General features: G+C 49.9%; 2 pseudogenes; both read right to left on the bottom strand.

The window, feature by feature from the left end:
- Window positions 1–17,549, bottom strand: LOC124974043 (ataxin-7-like; annotated as a pseudogene).
- A 178-nt stretch (window positions 17,550–17,727) lies between these two features.
- Window positions 17,728–21,246, bottom strand: LOC124974044 (SH3 and multiple ankyrin repeat domains protein 3-like; annotated as a pseudogene).
- Between the last annotated feature and the right edge of the window lie 3,673 nt (window positions 21,247–24,919).

Raw genomic sequence — 24,919 nt, forward strand, 5'->3', positions numbered from 1 at the left:
ATTGCTTCTCTACCATGAAAAGTAAGCCTCCAGTAGGGTTTATACTTGCTCTTGGGTCATCAATGACTTCAAAGCATTTTGTAAGTTTGAAATTTCACACAGCTTCTTATCCCAAATTACTTGCAAATGGCTGAGCTATGGAGTCATGACGCCTGGTGCCAGTGTCCATATGCTAGTCCTGGAACATCGCTATGGAAACCTAAAGCCAGATTCCTTTTTGCAGAGGGGCACTCAGGGCACAACTTCTCTCCTGGAGAGCCTCCAATCTCCAGTTAAGGTGCCTACCTGCTGGAGACGGACCTCCAGAAGACGGCATTTAAAAAAAAAATTAAATTTGGGTTGAGGGGCAGAAAAAGAGAAACCAGCAGGGAGAGGGACAAGGGAGAAGAGTCTACAGTAACGCTCTTGCCAAAACATTCTTTTGCCCAGCCAATCTACTCGAAGAGTGGCTCCATGATATACTGCAAGTTAAAAAACAAAACAAAAACTTCTCACAGATTGGTAGCAAGCAGTCCAGACCACTTTAACACTGATAAAAGCAATCCGGTGGCTGAACTCGATCCAGTGTCCTTTATGAGTACTCACTGCTACAGACACAGCTTCAGGAAAATCCTCACTCAAACAAGAGGCTGGCGGGTTACCCTTGAGGCCCACAGGAGGTCAGGAAGAGACTCAAAGGCATTGTGGAGTCCAGAGTGCTGAGTGGAGGTGTAACTTGTATTCAAAAGTGTCCGGGTTATTCCTCCCTGTGCTGTTTTCAGGTGTCAGGGGCATGCCTTTGGCTTTCAAAACAGAGGGGGTGGGGAAATGAGAGGTAAGTAAGTGTCTGAACACCATGCCCCCTGATTCTAAGCAAGAACATTCCACAGGCCACAGGCCACTAGTGTTCACTGGCTGCTGGGACAATGAGCCACACAGCTGGCCTTAGCTCAGAAGACTTCGCTGTCCCTGGGCAAGACCACTCTCAAGGCCTACTCTCAGGAAACTGGCTGAGGGACACAGGCCTGGGTTTCCAGCCTAGAGAAAGGTTCTCATGTTTGTCTTTTGATTTTATTTTCTCATTTTGTCCTAAAAGGAATCCCAGGTGAACTGGGCCAGCACACAGGTGTGACAGCTCACACCCAAGGCTGCCTGGGCCTGTGTGTGGCAGAGGGGCCTCTGGCCCTCCCACGGCTGCTTGAGGCCTTGAGAGAGGCACGAACAGACCCAGGGAGTGTCCCCAAGGCTGCCAGCACATCCACCTCAGTCCTCTTCACAGGCAGCTTAGTATTGTTTTAAAATCAGCTCCATGAGAAGCAGCAATTTGCAAGTTCCACTTTTCTAAGAGTGGCCATCTTTAAAGCATGGTGGGTTCATGGGTCTCTCTGAGATTCTCATGAATGCTACAGGGTCCCTCCTGCAGAGAAGTGAACGCAGAAATGACATTTCTTGGGGTTCACTCCTCTGATCTCTAGCCATGGGGCCCCTAGGATTCCTGCAGTATAAAGAAAGTATTCCTTGGCACAGAGTTAAGGCCTTCTCAAACACGATCTTTGGCTGAAAATGATTCTAAGAAAAGAGATCACAGTTAGATGGTCTGTGCCACGGTTTGTGGTAAAAGAGGTAATAAACTGGTAGGCAGGTTGTGAGCCAATCCTGGCCAATAGACATGTGGGCCACTCTAGATTTCAAAACGTTATTTAGCTTTACAAAAATGGTCGAATTTCTATGCCAGTTCAGACTCGCAATTTCTCTATGAAATGGGTTAGCATGTCTGGGAGCAGATGCTCCACTGAGGTGGGCCACCCTGCCTGCCACCATGGGAGCACAAGGTCCACACCCCCATCTAAATGAAGACCCAGTATGCTCAGGAATTTTCACCTGAGATGACAATACAACCCCTCCTGCCAGGGCCACAGTCCATGGGGACACTGCAGCCAAGGGAGGGTTTAATGGAGTGTCTCATGCTGTCCTGCTCCTCATGAACGATGAGGAGGAGTGACAAACAGGAAGGGAAAGCAGTTCTCATCTGCCCAGGAGCCCCCCACCAGCTCAAGAGAGCCAGACGACACAAGGCCACGATTTAAGCGACTACTTAAGTTCCCACTGTTGGCCCCATGCCTCCAGCACGGCTCATCTCCCCAAATGCTGGAGGGAGCTTGCAGTGAGAAGCACCTTGGCACTGATTGGCAAAAGTCCTAGCCCTTCACTTAAGCTTGGAAGGCAAACAAGGGAGGAAAAACAAAGAAGAGCCTCACATTTTAAGTCAGGGTTCTGGGGTGCTGTGACTGAGATTCCTGTTCGTAAGCAGGATGAGGAGATATCCTGATGAATGAAATAACAAGTGGAGAGATGAACTGGAAGTTAGCACAAAGGAAGCTGGAAGAAACCGCTCCAGGAGAGGCGGAGCGGCCAGGAGACAGCAGCGCTGGGTGCGAGGTCACGGAGAGAGACAGCGCAAGAGTTGAAGTTAACTGGGAATCTGACACCCCTCGCGACTCCAAGCGGATCCCCAGCTCCATTTCTTTCTGTTAAACTGGGATGTGGTTCTAGTCCTGAGAGAAGGTCACGCTGACTCCTGGTTTTCTGCCTCCCTCTAAAACAGGGAGGAGAAAATACGGGGTGAATTTTAACCAGAGTATCTGAAACTGCTCCAGGTCACAAATATCACAAGCACTTCCTTTGGAAGTCTCAGAGCATCCCTCTGGGTCGGTCTGCCCTCAACCTGGTTTTCTGCAGAGGGACATGCTGGAGGGTCTCCCTCGCTCTGGACAGGGCCGCTCCTGTCCTCCATGGGGTCCAGCTCCAGCTCCGCTCTGCCCTATCTGCTGACCACACCCCATGGCACCCTCCTACAGGAGCACCTCCCACAGACACCAGAAGTTCCTCAGAGCAGCCTGTCCCAGCCCACAGGCCACTGGCTCTTGCCTCTTAACATGACACCATGAGACTGGACACATTGACAGGCCAACTCACCCACCCCAGGGGGACACTGGGCCACGCCGCAGTGCGCACCCTACCTGGTGGAGAGGAAATTGTTCGACAGTCCTTGTGCCCCTGGGATGGTGCCCACGTACTTCATGTGGATGTTGTTCATGGCTGGCAGTTTGGCGACCTTGGTGGGTTTGCTGCTTCTGCCGCTGCTGCCGCTGCTGGAGCCCGGGGAGCACTTCCTCTTCTTTCCTATGAGCCTGTCCAGGGGGCTGTGCGAGAGCGGGAAGCCACCGTGCAAGTTGATGGGCAGCTCGCTGGACTGGTGGACGAAGGGACCGAGGGAGAACGTGGAGCCCCCGTTGTTCACCATCACGCTCATCCTCTTGATGGACTCTGTGGGGCTCCCACTTGGGGGGCCCCTCCCTGACTGCTCATGCCGGAGGCCCACGGCGGGTGCTCTGTTCACCATGCAGTCGAGGCCAATGCTGTGGGGAGACATCACCACTGACGGGTAGGGAGGCCCGGGGTGAGCCACACAGTTTTTTCTAAAAGACTCCATGGAATGAGAAAAGGAGGAGGAGGAGGAGGAGGAGGAGGAGGCGTGGGACAACAGCGGGGAGCTGTTTTTGCATTTCTTTCCTGAGTTGCCGCTGGCACTGCTACTGGTATTGTGACAGTCAGTGCTGTCACCAGAAGACTCCTTGGGCCTTAAAGATTTGCTGGATTTCAACTTCTGAGGTTTCCTGGACATGGGGGAGGAGGGGACTGAGGAGAGGCCAGAGGGCATGGAAGGGGACAAGGACGAAGAGGACACTTGTCTGGATTGCATACTGCACACAGGATCCATCGCCCCGGAGGTGGCTGGCTGTGCATTCACTGTGGTTCCATGAGCTGGTACCGATTTGCGAATTGGGGAAACACAGGTGGACAAGAGCAGTACTGGGGACGCAGAGACAGTGGCTGCAGTGAGATAGCTGATCCCACACTGTGACGTCGGCACAGAGTTTGTCTGGTGAGGAACACGTGCAGAGACGGGTAACATGGTGCTGGGTACTGGTGGGATTTTCCTGAAAAAAGGAGAGGACAAGAGTGTGACACTGGCCAGAGCCACTCGTGGATGCTCACAGACACCAAGCAATCCACCGCTAGCAGAGCGGTCACCCCAACACACAGCCAGGCCTGTCACTCGTCCTTCCAATTCTTCCGACCTCCTGGGGGTCCAAGGATAACACACGTGCATGCCCCACCCGTCCTACTGCCTGACTTCACACCATCCACTCCCATCCCCAGTCACCCATCTCTTGAATATTCCATGACACAGGACCCTCTGTGTCCTCTGCTGCTCCACATCACCCTCTCTGCTTCAGCTCAGCATGGCTCTCAGGAGCTCCGTCCTGGGCATCCTGACTTGTGCTTACATGGACCTGTTCCCAGACTTTCTGAGACTGCAAGTCACTAACTCCTTTGCAGATGGAGCAACTCACAGCTCATTTACCATGGGAGCCCTAGCCCTGGAATGCAGAAGGCACTCAGTAAACTTGGAGGGATTCTAGAAAGAATGAGGGGGAAAAAGAAGGGCATTGCCAGTTAACAGCAGCAGCTAGGTTGTAACTACTGGCCCAAACATTGCCCAAGGGATGCAGCCTTGAAACCTCAGGGTTGTTCAGTCACAGTGTGGTAACAACTTCTGGGTAAGCTGTGTTGGGGGTGGGGCTGTGCAGACAGGCAGACTAGGGAGGACTTGCTTTTATTTAGCTCAATTTTTAAATGTGATTGCACCAATATGTCCGTAAACCCTATGACAAAATTAAAATAGGTGACAGCCTGGTGCAGTGGTGTGCAGCTGTAGTCCCAGTTACCTGGAAGGCTAAGGTAGAAGTATCACTAGAGTCCTGTACTGTGGGATCAGACTGGGCAAGAACCATCTCTTAAAAACCAAACAATAAGAACTGAGGGAACAGAAAAGAAGGGCCTGACTGGAGGACCAGGGCCCCAACGGACCAAGTCCATAGGCAGCCCTGGCTGGTGTCCTCCCACCCCTACTCTGTCTCCAAGATAGGGAGCTGCACAGTGCTTCCCAGATTCCTTTTAAACAGATTCTCAGTAACGGAATGCCCAGGGCAAGTGCTTGCACCTGCTTTAAAAACCCCATTCCAGAGTGCAGCTCTGGCTTCCAGTCAAAGCTTCTCTTTTTTTTTTTTTTTTGTGGGGCTTGGGATTTGAACCCAGGGCCTGGTGCTTGCAAGGCAAGCACTCAACCAACTGAGCTATATCCCCAGCCCCAGTCAGAGCGTCTCAATTCTGGCTGCAAGCAGTGGGCAGACAGCAATGTCTAGAAGGTTCCAGACTTTCATACAGGACAAGCATCGGCACTACCAGAGGGAGCTGTTGGAAATGCCGAGTACCTGGGTCCTGGCCCAGAGGACATGGGCAGAATTTGTACCCAGCAGGACCCCAGGTGATTCCTGTGTAAGGATAAATGAAGCCCGGGTACTGTAGTTTGCTGGGTACAGTGACTTCTTGTGGCTACCAGGGGGCTCACTGAGCTGGGGTCTGAGGACCAGGATGCCTGGAATGAAGTTCTGGGAAAAGGAAAGGCTTCCACTAGGGTGAGGATGTGGTTCTCTCCAAGCAACTGCCACAAGGTCCTCTAAAGAAGGTTCTTATGCAGTACTTCATGACCTTTCATATACAGCAGAAGTAAAGCAAGAATATGCAGTGATCTTGACTTGTGTTTGAACAAATCAGCTCTATAAAGGTGTGTAAGAACTAATAAAAATTGTGGGGTGGGTGGAAAATAGGAGGGCAGGGGACAAGGGGACGGTCTTTTCACTGTGTATGCCTCCTCATATTCAATCTTTGTTTTAAAGCCAAGTGAATGCATTCCCAATTCACATGGTAAAAAACCAAACAAATATGCTTTGCAAGCTACCCAGCCCCCTCTGAGGGATGTGAGCCATGGTCCCACATAGAGAGAGGACAGGTGGCCCACAGCAAGCACAGGAGCTCAGAATGACCATCTGGGCTAGGGCCATGCTCAGAAGGGCTGGTTTACTTCTGAGGCTCCGCAGACTGCAGATGGCTGGGATCACTCAGTCCCACCTCCACTCACCCTCAAATTTACCCCAATGATTAGCAAATAAGGGGCCAAGAAGAGAGCTGCTCCAACAGGACTCTTCCTGGAAGGAAGTAGGATGGGACCAGGACCACTGTGTCCCAGAGTGCCTCAAAGGAGCCACCTGGGAAGAGCCGAGCTCCCCACAGCCAATCTGATTGGCTGTATCAGCACCTAGAACAGTGTCTGCTATTTAACAAATGCTTCAATCAGGGTCTTTGCTGGGCACAGTGCCCATTCCCCTAATCCCAGGGGCTCGAGAGGCTGAGACCAGAGGATTGCAAGTTCAAAGCCAGCCTCAGCAACTTATCCAGGTCCTAAGCAACTTGGTGTTTCATGATAAAAAACAGAAATGGCTGGGGATGTGGCTCAGTGGTAAAGCACCCCTGGATCCAATCCGTGATACAAAAAAAAAAAAAAAAGCCCTCTAACACATACTGAAGGACTGAATGACATATGCTGACATACGCTGTCCCTGGTCCACTGGTCCACCTGCCTGCCTTTCCAGACACATGTATGCAGCTCTCCTCATTTCTGAATGTTCTGTGCTGCTTAACAAATTCAAATTGAGTGAAGAAAGTAGGTAGACAATGCTGTCCCACCTCAGGTTGAGGGGCAGGCAGGATTTCTACTGGGCTCTGAAGAATGTTCCGGATACAGACCTGACAACGCCGTCTGCACCCCGACCACTAGAATGCTTCAGGGGGCTGACGGAGCTACACAGGGAAGACCGACACTCTAAGACCTTGGCTCCCTGCTCTGCGGTGTTGCCTGCCTCTTCCTCCTGCTCCTGTTCAGCTTCCAGGCCGCCTCTCCAGCTCTGGGGACTGTGCTTGGCCTGCAGAGCCCACCTGTCTCCTCCGCCCCACCTCTCCCACGCCTCCTGCATGGACCAGTCAATGTGACCCGACCTGGCTCTCACTGTGGCCCCTTTGCATAAGGCAGCAGTGGACTCCACACTAGAGGCTCTCGGTCACCCATCTTCATCTCTGGCCTTAGACTGAGCTCCACAAGGACAGCAGCACGCCTTGGCACACCTTGGCACACCTTGATCCTGTGAAGCCCCAGGCACTCTGGGATCCAGAACAAGACCTGTGCTGGTGCGAGGATGGAATGCCAAGTTTCCTGGTGATGGAAGGAACAAAGATGAAGTCCCAGTGGACATCAAGCAGGCTGTTAGGCAGATGAGGAGGGAGAAAGGGCAGGTGGACGACAGGGGATGATCGAAGGGAGTGAGCAGCAGCGATGTGCCCCCTCCTGGTGAGACAGGCAGCAACTTAGGGCATTTGCAGGAGGGGCACACCGGCGTGCTCAGTCCTCCAGTCAACTGCTTCAGGCCACATTGAGGCGAAGAAGGGGAGAAGAGCTGACCAGAGGATGATGGAAGGAAGTGAAGGCACCCTGTGCAAGGGCAGGTGGTTCCAGGGCCTGCGTTTCCTGCCAGTTCCATGCTAAATGCACAACAAGGCAGGCTGAAGAGGAAGATGGGAGCAAGGGCAGGCACAGCACCAGGTCACCTGTGTCAGCGCTACGCTTACCAGAGCAGAAGAGGAGCACACGGCTTCTGAAAGAAGACAGCAGGAAATGCAGATCCAAAGTCAGGAGGCACGGGAAGAGGGGAGCAAAGCTCCCCTCTTTTGCCAATCCCACTTCTGGTGCTTGTCCAAAAGAAATGAACTGAAGACATATGAGCATGTCCATAAGTTCACCAGAGCACTATTTATAATACCTTGTTCTGAACAGGGTAAAAGCCCATTGAGAGATAAGTGGATGAAGAAAAAGGTAAATACGAGGAATGGAATATTATCCAGTCCTCAAAAAGGAGCTCCTGCCATTGCAGCAGCACAGATGGGTCCTGGGGACATTAAACAGAGAGAAATGACAGTCACACAAACACAAACACAAACACTTCATGACTCCACTTACATGCGGTATGTGAACTAGCCAAATTCACAGAATTAAAGAATGGAATGGTGGTTTCCAGGGGCCATGAGGAGAAGGAAATGGGGAATTACCAATGGAGCGGCATAAAGCTCCAGTTAAGCAAGACAAATGAGTGCAGGAACCTGCGGTATGACAATGACATGCCACACACTTAGCAATACTGCTAAAAGAGAGTGACGTCAAGGGTTCTCGCAATGGAACAGAGTTCAAAAGAAAAAGAAAGAACACACTTCGGTTCACCATCAAGTTTCATAGCTAACTTAAAAAGAATTTCCCGGGGTGAGAGATGGGGCTCAGTGGTAGAGCGCTTGCCTAGCATGCGTGAGGCCCTGTGTTCCATCCCCAGCACAGTAAAAACAAGAGCAAACAAACAAACAGAGCAGAACATCCTGGATAAAGAAAGCAAGCCTAGGCGACCACAGGCACCACCTCTGAGCAATCCTGCTGCTGAGAGCCAGGGAGACAGGAAGAGGGAGAAGGAGCCGGCCAGCTGGGAGAGAGCTGGTGCATTATTCCACAAATTCCCTTAGGTATAGCTGAAACCATGACACAATTTCACACAGGTCATATGGCTAGATTCAAAAATGAAAGCAACAGCATCCTACAGTATATGTTCAGGTAGTGTCCCAGGAAAGGCACAAGCTATTTGTTCTGGGGCAGGAGTTTTTCACCCACAGATCTGAGGACAGACTTAGGTTAGGGGTGTCCATCAACCTGAGACAGAATGCAAAGTGTAGATGTGTACTTTTCCCACCCCTGGGAAGAAGGTCTTTTTTTTTTTTTTTTTTTTTGTTTTAATTGGGCATTTAAAGCTTCCTTTCCCCCAAGTGGTTTAGAACCACTGTTTTAAGACAAAATGTACACACTGAAATTAAGCTAGAAATTTAAATTAAGAGCACCTGAAAGTAAAATTAAAAATAGACCAACAATTTCATTAATTTTTAGAAGGAACAGTGATTCTTGTTCTTCTTAATACTTCCAGAAGTCCTGAAGTACAGCTGGGGACACTCCAGAAAAACACACTTGAAGAGAGAGGCTCACTCATGCGCGGAGCCCACAGAAACCAGCCCAGGAGGGCAGCCCTTTCCCTCCAGCAAGCACGCACCTTCCTTACTGGCACACTGGCATTTGAAAGGAAAAAAGGAAGCCTTCAGAAGACAGAGGAAAATCATTTTCTTAGCTTATATAAAAATTAGATTACATTTTACCTAGTACTTTTGAAAAACTAGAAAGTAAGACAATCTCAAAGTCACAGATTTTTAAAAAGCAGTTCTTCAAGTGTGTACCATGGCACACACATTTTAAGGAACTCATATATGTGCAAAGGAAACTTCTGGACTTGTAGTCTGTGCATTGTAAACCACAACAGGGAGCAGCCTCTGGTTTCACATTTCTATGTAGAAATACTAAGTCCCCCAAAGCAACAGACTGACTGGGAAAGGACGCTATTCTCCAGGACACAGAACTCACTGAAACAAAACCTCTCTTGAGAGTACAATTCCCATCACATGCTCTGCCCTTTGCCAACTTGAACTCTTTCCTTGAAACCAAGTTATGTCCTCATTGACACAACCCAGGACAGTTCACAGAGCATCAGCTCCCCTTGGCCTGAGAGACTGAGGAACAGCGTGGCCCTCTCAGGCCCGGTGATCACCAGAGGCATCAGCTCTGCCTGCAGGAAGTCACCTACCTTGCACGTCAAAAACCTGGTGCAGGGCTTCTTTGTGTCGAGGTCAATGACCCCACAGTGGATATCAGGATCAAACTCTCTTTCTGTCAAAAGCACACAGACATTAACATGGGCTCGCAAAATACCCCTTCATTTATTTTGTAAATTAGAAAACAGGAGACATCTCAAGATGGACAAATTATAACTGGAATGAAATCCACTATGTTGATACACACAAAGACATGTGAGCACCACATAGCAGCAGCATCACTAGCACACCACGACTGTATGAGAACACAGGAAAGAGACTTACCCAGCATCACCAAGTTACCACACTCAGAAGCACCACTAGAAAGCTGTCATTTCACCCACATGTGCACACATCCTGTGCATTCGTATATGCGTGCACACTTGCAAGTGGCACTTTAAAAGCAAGAATGAGCCAGGCATGGTGGCACACATCTGTAATTTCAGAGATACGGGAGGCTGATGTTGGAGGATTGCAAGTTCAAGGGCAGACTCAGCAACTCAACCAGGACCTAAGCAACTCAGTGAGAACCTGTCTTGAAATAAAAAAACAAAAAGGGCTGGGGATGTGCCTCAGTGGTTAAGCACCCCTGGGTCCAATCCCTGGTACCAAAAAAAAAAGCAAGAGCAAGAGACACACATGCTGCCTAGGGGACTTCCTTCTAGGGCTGAGGTGGACCAGTAGTACATGCAGTAGTTCCCTGGTTCCCTGTGAGTGCCCGTTTGATACACAGAAACACTACTGAGAGAGAGTGGGAAGTTACCTGATAATCTCTTATTTTAAAACTTCCTGTTATTGGAACTGTCTTCGGATTTCTTTTCCAGAGCAGGTGGTGCAGGAAGCCCTTTGCCATTCAGAATCTGTCCAGGTGAAGGCAAGGTTGCTTTGGTATTTAGGGGCAGTTAAGGCTGCCCCTTCCTCAGGCTTGACTGAGGAACTCACAGTAGCAGGACAGGTCGGCCCCACTGCAGCCTTCAGTAGTGTGCCATCCATCTTCGAATGGATCTCCATTTTCACAGATGGCATCATGCTGCCGGAGGAGGAACCAGGAGAACACCAGCACCTGAGTGACGGCAGCCCCAGAGGGAGGAGGCAGAGCCAGGGTTGGCCGAGCCCTGCAAAGCACCAGCCCACAGAAGGCACCTTTAGAATTTTGTAAGAACTCCCCAGAAAACCCAGTAACATTCACTCTCATCCAGTCCTTAAGTCCTTTTGGAGAGGCAAAAGGCCCACAGAACCTATCTGTTATCATTTCAGAAAAATTTTACATATGGTCCTATAAGAGACTTGGATCCAACACCCAATGCAAATTCTGCAAGAAGGAAAACCTGACAAGGACCAAAGGACCAAAGTCTATGTGCAGAGCCCTTAGAGAATATCTTGGGTCACTAAAGGTTTATGAGGACTCAAACACAATGCCAAGCACACATGCCTATCAACACAGTGCCAAGACAAGGTTCCCTGCTTCTGTCATCATTAACATTCGATGTGCAAGTTCTCCACTTCCTGACAGGAGGTTTCCATGGCAGGGGCATTAGAGCACAGGCCCCTGGGGTGAGGCTGGTGGGCACTGAGGGCCTGTCCCACGATAAAGCCCTGGCTACTCCTGCAATCTCATCAACATTGTCACCTTCCTTGGTGAAACTGGTGATGCTGAGGATCCTAACAGCTGGCCTGGCCCCTCTGAAGCCCTAGCTCCACATGAAGATCTCTGCAGTGGTTCAGTGCTCCAACAACTGTTAAGCTGGCAAGTGACTTGGGCATTGCACCGCATTTTCTCTGGCTTTCAGACAGCTCCAGAAGCAAAAGACAAGCTTGCTGTACTGGACTTGTGACAGAGGAGCAGGGGCTGGGGGCTTAGCAACCAGGACAAAGAGCCCCAAACAGCTACACCTGGAACAGCCTGAGAGTAGCAGAGACCCTGCAAGATGTTGTGGCCTCTCCTGGCTGGTGAGGTCCTCGAGCAGTAGCAGGTATTAGGTCCTGTCCTGCAATTAACCAAGTTATCAGGCCTTGGGACTGAGCTGGGTGGCATACCCTGCAAAGGAAGCCATGCCAGGGGAAAGCAAGTACCCATTCATTAACGGTCTCCTAGGGGCCAGAGACAGTGCTGTGTTTGACAGATATTAACTAGAATCCCTTGGTACTACTATTATCAAGCGCTGTGGCAGGAAAGCCAGCACCCATTCATTAACGGTCTCCTAGGGGCCAGAGACAGTGCTGTGCTTGACAGATATTAACTAGAATCCCTTGGTGCCTGGAGGCTGTTACTCTTAGATGCTGAAATAGTGCCTTGCACACAGTCCTCAAGGAGGAAGTGACAGAGAGGGATGTGAGAAGACCTTGGGTCTTCTCAGACAAGGCCCTCAAGTTCAGTTTCTTCCTCCTTAAGTGGAACATGGGGATAACAATGGGAACAATTCTGCTAAGATGCTGGGATCATTAAATGACATAGTACATGGAGCTGCTTCAGTACCTGGGACACGAAAAGGATCAACGAGTAAGCACCATCATCATTATTATTGCTATCACTACTCTGAAAGTCTACTAAGGCACAATGGGGAACAAAAGGGCCAGTCACACTTAGCTGAATGCCCCCTGCATGGCCGGTCCCATGGTTTCTGGGACCTCATACCACTGCACACAGGCACCCTTGCAGCAGGACGCTGTTAGAAGCCCTCAGGGCCATACTCACATTCTACCATGGGGGACTCTACTTGGCTGGAGGGGATGCATTGACCTGGTGTTCCCCCCAAGCTGCAGTTTCTCTTTGGGCAATTTCAACATCTTGGAACTTGAGGAGGATGTGCTAAGAACCCCTCCGCTGGAAGAACGGCTGATTCCACTTGCCCTGCCTCCTTTGCTTTTGGACAGAGAAGGGAAGAAGGAAAATATTGAAGTGGGAGGAATGGCCATAGAAGGCATGCTGGATGAGCTCTGTCTTCTTTCTGGAAAGAAAACAGAAGGAAAAAAAATAAAGACACCATGTTTCAGGCAAATCTCACATTGAACGGGAAGCATTCAAGTTTAGGTTAAAACATGCACCATGGAGTCAAAATATGCTAAGCACAGCAGCTTTCAGAAGGGCTTATCTAGGCCCCATACTTCTTTAGCATTCTAGGAACCAGCCCTCCTGTTGCCAAATCATCTCAGCATAAAGAGGTTTATCACACCCATTAGAAATTAAACACCCATTCTAAGCAAGCATACTGCCTTTTGGGTTTTCTATGTTGGAAATGAACCTCATTAGCTCCAACCTGGATTCAGGGAGAGGAAAATACTTCACCCACCTTCAGAGCTCTAGTAATTGACACTGCATGGAATTCTTTCCTCCTTTGAAGCCTAACACCTCTCTGATTTTCAAAATAGCAGAATCTTCAGAAACAAGTTGGACCTTTTTTCTCCCCATCACTACCCACCAGCATATGACACCAAATAAGCACCAAATGAAGATGTTTCTAGGGTTATCTTATTGTTCCTTAAGAATTTGTGTGGAAATTTTCCAGTGAATCATTTCACTCCTCCTGCTTTAAAATAATCTCACTTGACTACAGATGGCATAACTCCAGTTCACACCACTAGGATGCCAAAGGTGCAAGACGAAAATACCAAAAATAGCTAGGCATGTTTTTATTTAACCAGGAAGTAATTCACAGTTAAGTAAGGACTATGAAATTGAACTGAGAATAAATTTATCTGTGGGACAAATTTTTTCAGAGTAAGGCCTAATCAAGAGCTGCTGATAAATGTTACCAATGAAAAGAGATTAATTATTTGGTAAATTCATTTACAGGAGACCCCTGTGATGGCTGCTTGGTGGAAGCCGTTGATTAAACTCTAAATTTAAAATCACACAATTGCCTAACTCTGCGACCCAACACTGACTTATCACGACAGGGGAGTTGTGTGAATACCTGACACATGGAAGCATGCTGGGACAAGGACTACAAGAAGCATTTAAATGACTTGTTTCCAAAGGCCATCGTTCAGGAGCCCAGAGCCTCCTGGAAGGACAGTCTGACAATGCGTAAAAGGTTCTGAAGTGCCTGCTCCTCACCAGGACAGACATATACCATCTACAAATTCAAATGAGCCAACTCGACCACAGGAAGGCTATACTCCAGTTAGAAAGGCTAAACTGACGGTGATTCAGAAATGCCTCTTGCTGAGTAGGCCAGATGAAAGTGTGTAACGAAGGAAAAACTGAAGTGAGTATGACAAATTTGGTGTCTGAGGTGCATTTGTCTTCATCCATTTTGTTTGAAATTTAGTTTTTTTTTTTTCCTGTGATTCCAAAATGCTCAGAACATACTTCCAAGCTTCAGTATTTGTCAGCCATGACTGTCAACATGTTTATAGATTTGCCACGTGCCCAGGATGGACTGAGCCTCCCTTGGTCTCCTCTCTCATCTTCCTCTGTAAGGCAGGCAACAGAACAGGCCTCCAGCTGACATCTGTAAGACTCATACAGCTTTTCTTGTGCAAGGAGTGATTTCCAAACAGCCCTGACAGTGCTTCTCAACCTAGGTCACACACTGGAATGACCTATGTAGCTTGCCTGCATCCCTCCCTCGAGGACTGTGACCTAATTGGTTTGGGGTTTGGCCGGGGATCTGGACGTGGACAAGCATCCCCCAGTGAGTCTCCCGTGCAGTCAAGGTTGGACGCTTCCCTTGGATGAGGCTGGTGCCTTGAGAACAATTAGTTGTGGCTGAGCAAGTCCACGTCTCACAGCTGGGGAACCCCAGGCACACAGCACTACGCATGAGGGCCTGCCGCTACTTGTCCTTAACTAGTGCTTTCCAAATTGCCATCCCCTGCAAACCATTTGCATCATTCATAGCAAAGATATATAAAAATACTATTTGTTTTTACTCGACAGACTTATTTTCAACACTATCATTCCCGTCTCCTTCACCTAATTCTATCCTATTTCTAATGGAGGCATTCTTAGTATCTTGGACCAAGTCTTGATGTCTACATATGGGACTTCAGAATGGTTAACAGGCCTGATCCCCATCACTGAGTCACCAGTAGTGCCACTCTACCCCAGACCACTTGAACCCTACTCCCACTATTCCAGGTGGGCTCCAAAGTAAGGCAGAGTACCTCCACCCTTGACTGAGCTGTTCCTCAAGGCAAGGTATCCATGAAATGACAGGTTTAACACACTCGTTATGTTTTTCTCATAAACTCTAAAATAACAATATTAAAATTAAAATATCCACCCATGGTTACCCACAAAAAGCAACATGACTACTGTTACCTTAGGCAATAGTGTGCCTGTGGCACAAGGATGGGATAACCCCTGGTAGAAACTGGGCTTATCAGGAGTGTTATTCCATGGGTATCAGAGTTCTTAGACAGGTGTCTCAGGGCAAATGAACACAGTCCTTGATCTGTAATGGTCTAATTTACAATTTCTCAACTTAGGATGGTACAAAAGTGATATGCATTCAGGAAAACTATACTTGGTAATGTGAACTTTTACCTTTCCTTAGGCTGTACACAGTACAATCAGGATGATGGCGGGCATCGGCAGATAGCCACAGCTCCCCATGTGAATGATCACGATCTCCATGTGCTGTGTGGCTAATCAAGATGCTTGGGAGGTTAGGTATATTAATACTGTTTTATTTTTATTTTCTATTTCTTATACCACGGATTGAACCAAGGGGTGCTTAGCCACTGAGCAACATTCCCTTTTTAATACTTTATTTAGAGACAAGGCCTTACTGAGTTGCTTAGTGCCTGGATAAGTTGCTGACGCTGTCTTTGAATTCATGATCCTCCTGCCTCAGCCTACTGAGTGTGATATTAATACATTCCTTTTAAAAAAATAGATTTTGCAAAATTATTTATAATTTTATTTATTTTTTAATGTGGTGCTGAGGATCAAACCCAGTGCCTTGCATGAGCAAGGCAAGCACTCTACCACTGAGTCACACCCCAGCACAATACATTCTTGATTTAGAGTCTTTCCAATGTACCGTGGGCTTGTTGGGATGTGGCCCTATCATTAGTTGAGTAGCATTTTTAATATACTTTCTCTTAAGTTTGAACAATTAAATAAAATCCTCACTCTAATTAAACATAGCCACTTTCCCTATCATGCTTGTTTTGAGAATGCAAAATGAAGCCAATGAGATATTAAGGAACAATCTGACCACCACAAAATCTTCCAATTGCTTTTGTGTGCAGGAAACACTCAAAACATACAAAAACTACACCTGGCTGATAGAGTCACCTGGGAACACACAAAGTGTGCACACCTTGAACATCCACCATCCTTCTCAGTTCACACGAACACCTGGTGTCCAATCTCACACAACTTCCTCCATCACAAAGAGGGAACCCTGCCCAGGCCACTCCACAGGCAAAGGCTAGGGCTTTCCAAGGTCAACTTCCATATTTATCCTAGTATTAATGTATTTTTTGACTATTTACCATATATACAATGGTGCTACCATTTTCATACGTTCCTCTTTTTCTGCATGTGTCACCAATGAGGTTTGTGACATAACCCCATTTTCCCAATAAGCCTCATGTGGCTTTCATTACACAATTCTTCACAACACAGTAAGTTTTAAGGAATGCATGTTGTGTTACAGCAGAACTGACTGCGACTTTAGACTTTTCAATTTTCTATTCTCATCAGAGTCCACCCTTCCCCTGCTTTTTGTTTTTGCTATTTAAAAGAAAATTTAACTTTTATTTGCACTATTGCATTTTTTTCTTCTATTCACTTAAGAAATGTTTATTGATGGCCTGTATGGGAGCAGACACTATGCAGTGCACTGTAAATGGCTTTTACCTTCATTGATACCAAGAAGCAGAGAGGAACAGAGTGACTGGTAGGAGAAGGAGAAGCAGAGAGGGAGGAGAGGGCTGGGTCAGGAGACCCCCTTATCCTCAAGTATCTGGTCCTGCACTCATCCTGATTGATCCACACCTGTTGCATCTACTCTAAGGATACCCTGCACACTGCACTGCTGGAAAGAGGCTTTCAGATTTGGCTGGGAGATGGAAGAGGTTGAAAGGGTACGAGGCTCCAGAGCAAACTTCCAGGTGATAAGTGCTGGAAGCAGCATTCATTGACCCCTTAGGAGAGGCACCATGAGCTTCCCAAGTCCCCATTTATCTTTTTGATCCTAAACTGGAAAAAGGCAGGATGGACAAGCCCTTAGGAGTGACGCCTGCAGTCCCCAAGCTGTGCACCACTCACTACACTGTGGATTCTGCCGTCCACAACTGCCAGCAAGGCGCCCACTTGGGTGGTCTTCAAGGCAGAAAGGAGTCAGGAAGGAGCACCCCACCCAAACCTGGGGTGAGGGGACCTTGGGGCACAGAGGCAAAAGCTTGAGAAAGGCACACAAGAGGCTGGTCAGCTGAACCAGCACACATGCAGCCCATGGGGGCCCAGCCCAGAGATTCTAGACAGAGTGGCAACAATTTCAGTGGCACCCAGCCCCCAGGTCAGCCCCTCCCTGTAACCCCATGCTGGGGTGCAGGACAGAGAACAAGAAAGGGAAGGAGGGGAGAGGGCAGATGGTACAACCACACCTATCTTCTTAATGCACTTTGAAAATCACACACAGGAGTCTATGTTTAAGGGAGTACCATGAGAAAAATATTTCTGGGCAGAAAATAGGAGTTAGTGGCTGGTCCCCAAAAGAAAAGGTGCCAGGGTGCTACAGGCCTCAAAAAGAAGGAAAGCAGGCAGCAGCCCAGGACCGATGGCACCAGTTTCCTGGGACAGCCACACCACCCATGAGGACAGGAGTGGAGGCATAAGCTGGCAGACACACGGCCACAAAGAAAGCCAAACAGCTGGGGTTCTGGACATGCTCATGCCCTACAGCTAGCACCAACAGGGTCATGGAGACCAGCAGTCCTAAAGGGCCTTCTATCTCAGAAAACAAAGCAAGACTAAATGAAGAGATGGCTAACTGGGGTGAGGGACAAGTGAGATGGGTCAGAATGAGGAGGAACAGAGGGGTCTGTGAGTGGACAAGAGGAACAGGAGACAGGATCAGGTCCCTCCCCACATTTCCCTGCTCACTGAGCTGCTGTGATGGGCGACTTCTTGGAAGGGTCCAGCAGGCCACCCAGGCTACCAGCTGGCTCCTCCCCCAGGGAGTGCATGTCTTTGTTCAGCTGTTGCAGGTGGGAGCTGAGTTCGCTGATCACAGTTGGTTTGTATCCTTCAGGCCCAGGGAGCCCTGACTCTCCACCGGGACCCCCACAGCTTGGACCTTCTCTGGAAGAGGTAGTGAGGGCAGGCAGGCCCAGTGGCAGAGGCCAGCTCAGCAGAGGCAGCATGGTGCTGCTGGGCCATAAGCTCGCTGTCCAAGGACTGCTTCAGCAGCGGGTCCCTGAAGGTCACTGGCCCCTTCCCCAGTGGGAACTTGAGCTTGGGCTTGGGAGGTACTGGTGGCTTCTCGAGGAGAAAAGTGTGTCCATCAGCAAAGGAGGTGTGGGTGTTGGTGAGTTCCCCGCTCTCTGAGCTCAGGGTAGACATGCTGGACACTGTGGAGATGGTGCTTGTGGTCTCCAGGTGAGGGTCGCTGGAGCTCCGAGTGTCAGCCTCCTCCACACCAGAGTCAGCTGCAGACTCAGGGCTGGGGGGTGGCTCACTGCTGGGCTTCCCTGAGGCCAGGCTGGGCACTGTGGTGGGCAATGGGCCCGGGCCGGTGGGTGGGGTGGCCAGTAGGATTCCATTGGCAAACTCTTCACAGGGTGGAACCAGCCCAATGCAGACCAGCTCCTCCCTGGTCTCCTCATCACTGGAGGAGAGCTGGGCAGGCGGCAGGTTCACAGCAAACACCAGCTCTTGCTCCTCCTCAGAGCTGCCCTGGCCCGGTCCAGGGTCTGCTGGGGTGCTGCCAGGGGACTGAACCCAGGGACTAGGCAGGGGCTCTGCCACAGACGCAGTCTGCATGGGTGCCGGGGTGCTCCTCTTCAGCTCCCAACCTGCTGGGCTCCTGCCCATTGCTGGTGGCGTGCACAACAATGAGGCCGGCACGCCACTGCAATGAAGTGTCCAAGACACTGAGAATCATGGACTTCTTGTCCTCTGGTGACTTCTGCTCCTCCAGAGGGTCCTTCTCTACCTCCCCTCGGGCAGGCACAGGAATCCAGGCTGGGCTCCGCGGGGAGAAAGCTGGGGAGGCCAAGGTCCCTCGCTCCGAATCCCAGGCCTGTACATCGACAAACAGGGGTCCAGAGTGGTGTGCATCAGGGCTGTGCACAGGTGTCGGGGAGCAGGAGGGTGCCTGTGAAGCCAGAACCCATTCTCGGGCAGCCAGGGCGAGGGCCAGGGGTGAGCTAGGGTCCAAGGGTTTGCGGGTGAGTGGATGGATGAAGGTGGAGCCTGAGGGCCCAAGGCTCGGACCACTGACCAATGGCTTCAGGGCAGACACAGGGAAAGGGAGCAGCAAGTCCCGGCTGGTGGTGTGGCCGGCCTCCAGGAGGCGCTCCTCTATGGAGCGGGAAGGCTGCACAGATGGCAAGTCCGCACTGGGTGGGGGCTGCCCTCAATGGTGCCCACAGACAAGAACACTGTGGAGGACGCCGTTCCTCAAGTCGCTGCTCCTTGCCAGGGCCAGGGCCCGGACCTGGGCCTGGGCCGCCGAAGCGAGCCCCAGGCCGTCCCCCGTGCCATAGTCGAGGCCGCCCTGCTGGGCACGAGGTGCGTCGTGACGGCTCCCTGGCAAATCTGCCACACAACCGGGCCAGGACTGCCCACAGCCAGGGCCGCACGCTCCAGTGTGTCCTCCACCTGCAGCTGCTTCACCAGAGGGCTCTTGTGGCGCTGCGGCTTGGATGGAGCAAAGAGGCTGGCACTGAAGGTGCCCAGGTTGGCATAGGGGGCGTGGCCACCGGGCTCCAGCCGGGGCACGTAGGCCGCTTCCCGGCGCCAAGTCCTGCAAGATGATCATAGAGCGCAAGCACTTCTGCCGCTCAGGATAGGGCAGTGGGTCGAGGGATGCACCTGGCTCTTAGAGGCCTACGGTTCCCGCGCCCAGGCGCGCCTCCAGGCCTGGCTTTAAGAGGGAGCATACAGTCTCTTAAGCTCAGCCGGGCGGAGTTGGTGGCGAGAAGGCAGGGGGCAGCCCGGAGTCCAAGTAATAGGGCACCGGCGGGGGTGGAGGTGCAGTCTGTGGTGGGGCAGGAATTCACGCCCCTTGCGCCCTGAGTCCTGCTTGGATGTGCTCCGCAGGAAGCACCCTTCCAGTAGGGAAGCCAACTTTTCATCTTCCCCTACAGACTTGGTCTGTGGAATCCCCTTCTGCAGAGAGCCCGGCAGCTTTTCTGGGCTTGGGAGGCCCTGGGGCTGAAACAATGAACTGATCTCATCAGGGGTGATCCTCCAGTTGGTGGGCCACTACTTAACAGTGGCTGCTCTGAAGTTGGCATCCGCAATGTCTGACCTCAGTGCTGGCTCTACAGCAGCTGCCAGGATCTCATCCAGCTTCTCAAGTTCCTCGAGTTTGGCAGTCATGGACTTGGAGCACAGGGTCAGCGTGTTGCTGGGAGCCCTCTTCCGGGGAGGTGGGGCTCTGTGCTGAGCCTCATCCTCCTCTGGCTTCCTGGTCACAGACACGACCTTTATGACCAGGCGGTTGCCACCCTGGTGGATCAGGACCACCACCTGCTTGTGTCCAGCCTTCACCACATTCACCACGTTCACCTCAATGAGGAAGTCTCCAGTGCGAATCTCTGCCCTCCAGGCACGCTCTCCACATCCACAGACTCCAGGTACTGGATCGCAGGGAAGGCCGGCGTGGGTGTGAACTCCTCCATGGGGGTCTCTGCTTTGGCCCCCTGGAGCACGAAGCCAAAGCCCTCGTGTTCCTGTTTCTGGAGGACAGCCACCTTGTCATCAATGACGTAGTCACTGTGTGAAGTGAGGCTGTCATAGGAGCCCACTGTGTAGTGGCGGAAAAGCTGCTTCGTCTGGTCCTCCAGGGTTTCACACCGTGTGTCATACTGTCGCATCTGCACCTCTTCCACACAGTCAGCTGGGAACCAGCCTGTGCGACCATTCAAGGTCTCCTCCCAGAAACCGCCTTCCTGGATGCTGAGCACCTTCATGGCCTCGCCGTGGTGCAGCAGGATCTCGCCTGGCCCTGAGGGCTGTGCGCCTTCACCGCGATGAACTTTCCGCGGGGACCACCCTGTAAAGTTTCCTCTTCGGGCAGGGGCGGTGGCGCGGGGGACGCCGGAGGGCGCCAGGCCCTGGCGAGTCGCAGGACCTGGGCCAACCGGCCCGCTGGGGCTGTAGACGAGCATGTAGGTGATGGACGCGAAGCCGGCGCCCTGGGCCTCTAAGGCTAAAGGCCGGCCCCGCCGCTGGCCTCACAGCAGCTGCCGCCTCAGCGCCCGCCGCCCGCTGGCCGCCCGCAGGCCGCCCGCACAACCTTCGCCCTCCGGGGTCCACTCCAAGGGCCGCGCTGCCGTGCCCGCCCACTCCTATTGCATTTTTTTATTGGTTCTTTTTAGTTTACATGGCAGTAGAGTGTATTCTGACATATACACACATGAAGCATAACTTCCCTTTTTGTAGCTGTACATGGTGTGGAGTTTCACTGGTCGTGTGTTCATGTATGAACAGAGGAAAGTGATGTCCCATTCATTCCACTGTCTTTTCTCTTTCATCCCTCCCTTCCCCCATCTTCTTTAGTTCACATCTTCTTTCCTTGCCTAGTAAACCTTAGCATAGGATTCAGCACTAGAAAATCCATACTCAAAGTTTCCTAATGTTAGGTCTGTTGATGTATCAATTTTTTAAAAAAGAAACTGTAATTCCTACTTCTACAAAAATAAAAGCTATTTTAAAAAAAGCTATTTAAAAACCAAGAATCATGTGAATGTTTCATTCACTGAAACTTATACTAGGCTCTGTTTGTGTGTGTGTGTGTGTAGTTGAGATTGTGGCTGAGACGTGCAGGCTCAAACCCTTGCAGTGCTACTGAATTAAGTTGTTCCTTCACATCTCAAACTGGTAAACTGCTCTGAAGAGGGCAGCATCTGGCTTTCTCCTCACAAGAGAGCAAAGAAAACAAACAAACAAACTTCATTATGGCTGAGTTGGACTCCCATCATCCTTTCAGTATAGATTCTTAATTTTCATAAGATTTGAAACTGAGCTTACAGCTTTAAAAAAAGTTTCTTCTGAGACCAAAGGAGAAATAGACGACTTATGGGTAGGGTTGGGGTCCCTACGTTAAGTGGACAAAGTGGTGGCCAGATGCTAAGCATCACTGCAGTTCGTTTTGCCGGAGTCCAAGCTGCATTTTCATAGTGCTGCTCTCTCAAGGGTCTGGCAGCAGCCCAGAGGAAGCACACTGTCCTGAGCGAGGAGGGCACTGCCAACGCCCCAGCGAGGGAGTCAGGCAGGCAGGCCACAGACGGCAGGCGCAGAAAAAGACATATGCCCCTGTGAGCTGGGGGCCAGGGCAGAGGTGCACAGGCCGGGGAGGGCAGGGGTAGGAGAGGGGAAGGAGTGGTGAGAGGCCCTGAGCCAGCTCTGCCCTGGGGTCTGAAGGCGAGGGCAGGGCTTGGGAGGCAGGGTGCTCCCTCTCTGTAGGCCTTCTAGAATGGAAAGCAACCAACAATACTGAGTTTCTAATTTTGAATTCATGCTGAGGTTTTGGTTTTTTTTAATTGTAAGTATTAACACCCAGGTATAAGTCAAATGAAGTTCAAAGCAAACAATTAGATCTTTTCATGTCATAAATACTGCTTTGAAAACAACTAAAATAATTCATAATGCACAACTGTTAAAACTAGGGCACAAACCTAAAAAAAGGAGTCAAAGCAAATCGTTAACTTCAAACACTATCATTCATGCTTGGGAAAAAAGCTAGATATATGTAAACTTTTTAAAAAGTAGTTACCCCATGGCTTATAGGTCTATTTAAAAAAACAAAAAAAAAACTCGTGTATTGTTCGATACTTCTAAAATGGCCATTGCTGACATGATTATCAAACACATACATTAAAAAAAGAGAAATTTTGTTGGGCGTGGTGGCATACACCCATAATGACAGCCACTTGAGAAGCTATGGCAGGAGGATTGCATGAGTTCAAGACCAGCCTGGGCAACTTGTGAGACCCTGTCTCAAAAGATGAAATAAGATGCTCTGGGGATGTGGCTTCGTGTACAACCTGTCTGGCAATGCGAAACCTGAGGTTGAATCCCCAGTACCATTCCACACAACGCACATATGTTACATACATGGAGAGAGAGCGAGAGAGACCGAAAGAGATCATCTGGAGCTCTATCTCAGTTCACACATGCCAACATAGAGGAAGGTGTGAGCACGGCATCTATTTATCCCATTCCAATGAGCACCATGGAGCCCAGCTAGTGCATAAGAAGACCCCACAGGACCCCTTTCACTCTGGGTTTTTTTCTTGTAACTTATTAAACCTTTTGCTACTCTTTCATGATCCAAACTGATGAGAAGTCCCACCTTCAACGACAGTAAGAACAGCAGCTGCTGACACTGCTTGCTGTGTAGAAAGGATGTGCCAGGCGCTCTGTAATGGGATTCCCAGCCATTATCTCATTCAGCCCTTATGAGCCTTCTAACAAAGTAAATACTGCTAGCATTCCCACTTTCCAGATGAGGAAACTAAGGCTTTCAAGGACTCCAGTAAATCGCTCAGTGTCATGTAGCCAGATGAGAGCAGAGCTCAGTGCTCCCAGGCAGGCCGACTCCAGCACAGTAAGGTCCGCCTGTTCTTATATGGTGCTGGGTGTTAGAAAGGCATAATATATGGTCCAGGGACAACAGAAGTGAGATAAAGGTAAAAGCTGGGGTACGGATTCAGCAAGAAGCTCTTCTTCCCAAGGGCGCAGCAAAAGCATAATTGCTAGTCCACACAGGATCATGGACAATGATTTATTGGTAAATTTGAGGTGGGATACAAAATCTGTTTAAGGGGAATCCAAATTGTTTTGGATTTCATCTTTCCATTTTGAAAGTTACAATCCTAAAGATCAACATAAGCATCAGCCAGTACAGCATTTTGTGGTTTCTGAAGTAGCTAAGATGGTTTTAAGAGGAATTTTAATAGAAAGTAACAATCAGGGCTGCCTTTCTGGCTTGGCTAAAAAGAATTACCTTACTAACTTCTCAGAGGAACATGTTCTGCCAAGGACCATGCACAGCATATACCTGCTCTATAGGGTTACGCTGGACACAACAACCATTAAAAAATGCACACTTCTATTTTATTTACTGTCACCATCCCAGCAGAAGCTCAGGACTGTGGGGATGCTCTTGAGATGAACTGCATAGCTAAACAGGCTGAGTAGGATCCAAAGTAAGATAAAATAGTTTATTTTTTAAAATTTTTCTTTTTTTTTATTCTAAAGCTCACTGAAAAAACAAGAACTTTGGAGGTGGAGACATGTGAGCCAACGTCTCTGCTCTGCCTGGGTGACCCAGGTGGCCACCTGACTCCATCCATCTAAGCAGGGTCCTCACCTGCCAAGCCTACCTCACAGGGCTGTTGGGGAGTATCGCGCTCCCCGACCCGCAGGAATGACGCGATAAATGCTGGCAGTAAGAGCTCGTTTATTCAGTGTCTATCTTTTTGTAGCGCTACGGAGAATCTTACTCTAACAGGGAAGTTACAGCCCCTCTGTAGAGGTAAGCAACCAATCACATTACAGAGCGCGAAGGAGAGCGTGGACAGAACAATACAGTGAATCTAGGCAGGCAGTGTACACGCCGATCATATATAGTGGCCCAATGAGGGTAACTTTCTTCTTTTAGCGTCACTTGTTTGTCTCAAAGTAGAACCGCACTGGCAAGATGCCAGGCGCCATCTTGGGGCCATGTACTCGCCCAGGGCCAGGGGTCCCAGGAACCCCGACAGGGGAGGAGGTATTGGGATCTCAGCAGGGACTGCCATAGAGGCCCAGAGTTCCTCTAGTCAGTACTAGTTAGACTCCATTCCTTTAGAGTCAAAAATATTTGTAATTCCTCCTGATTACTAAAGCAGACAGGAAACACATCAGAGCAAATCAAACCCTCTCTACTCCAAGTTCACTTTTCTGCAGGGTGCTAAAGGTTTCATTTATGTATTTTTATGTCATTCCAGGAAGACACAGATGTTCCTCGACTTGCAATGGGATTACATCACAATAATTTACCCACAGTGAATTGAAAACATAAGTCAAAATTGCATTAATGCACCTACAGAACACCCCGGCAGAGGCGGGCTTTCCCTC

The sequence above is a fragment of the Sciurus carolinensis genome, unplaced genomic scaffold, assembly GCF_902686445.1.
Source record: "Sciurus carolinensis unplaced genomic scaffold, mSciCar1.2, whole genome shotgun sequence".
Lineage (NCBI taxonomy): Eukaryota > Metazoa > Chordata > Mammalia > Rodentia > Sciuridae > Sciurus > Sciurus carolinensis.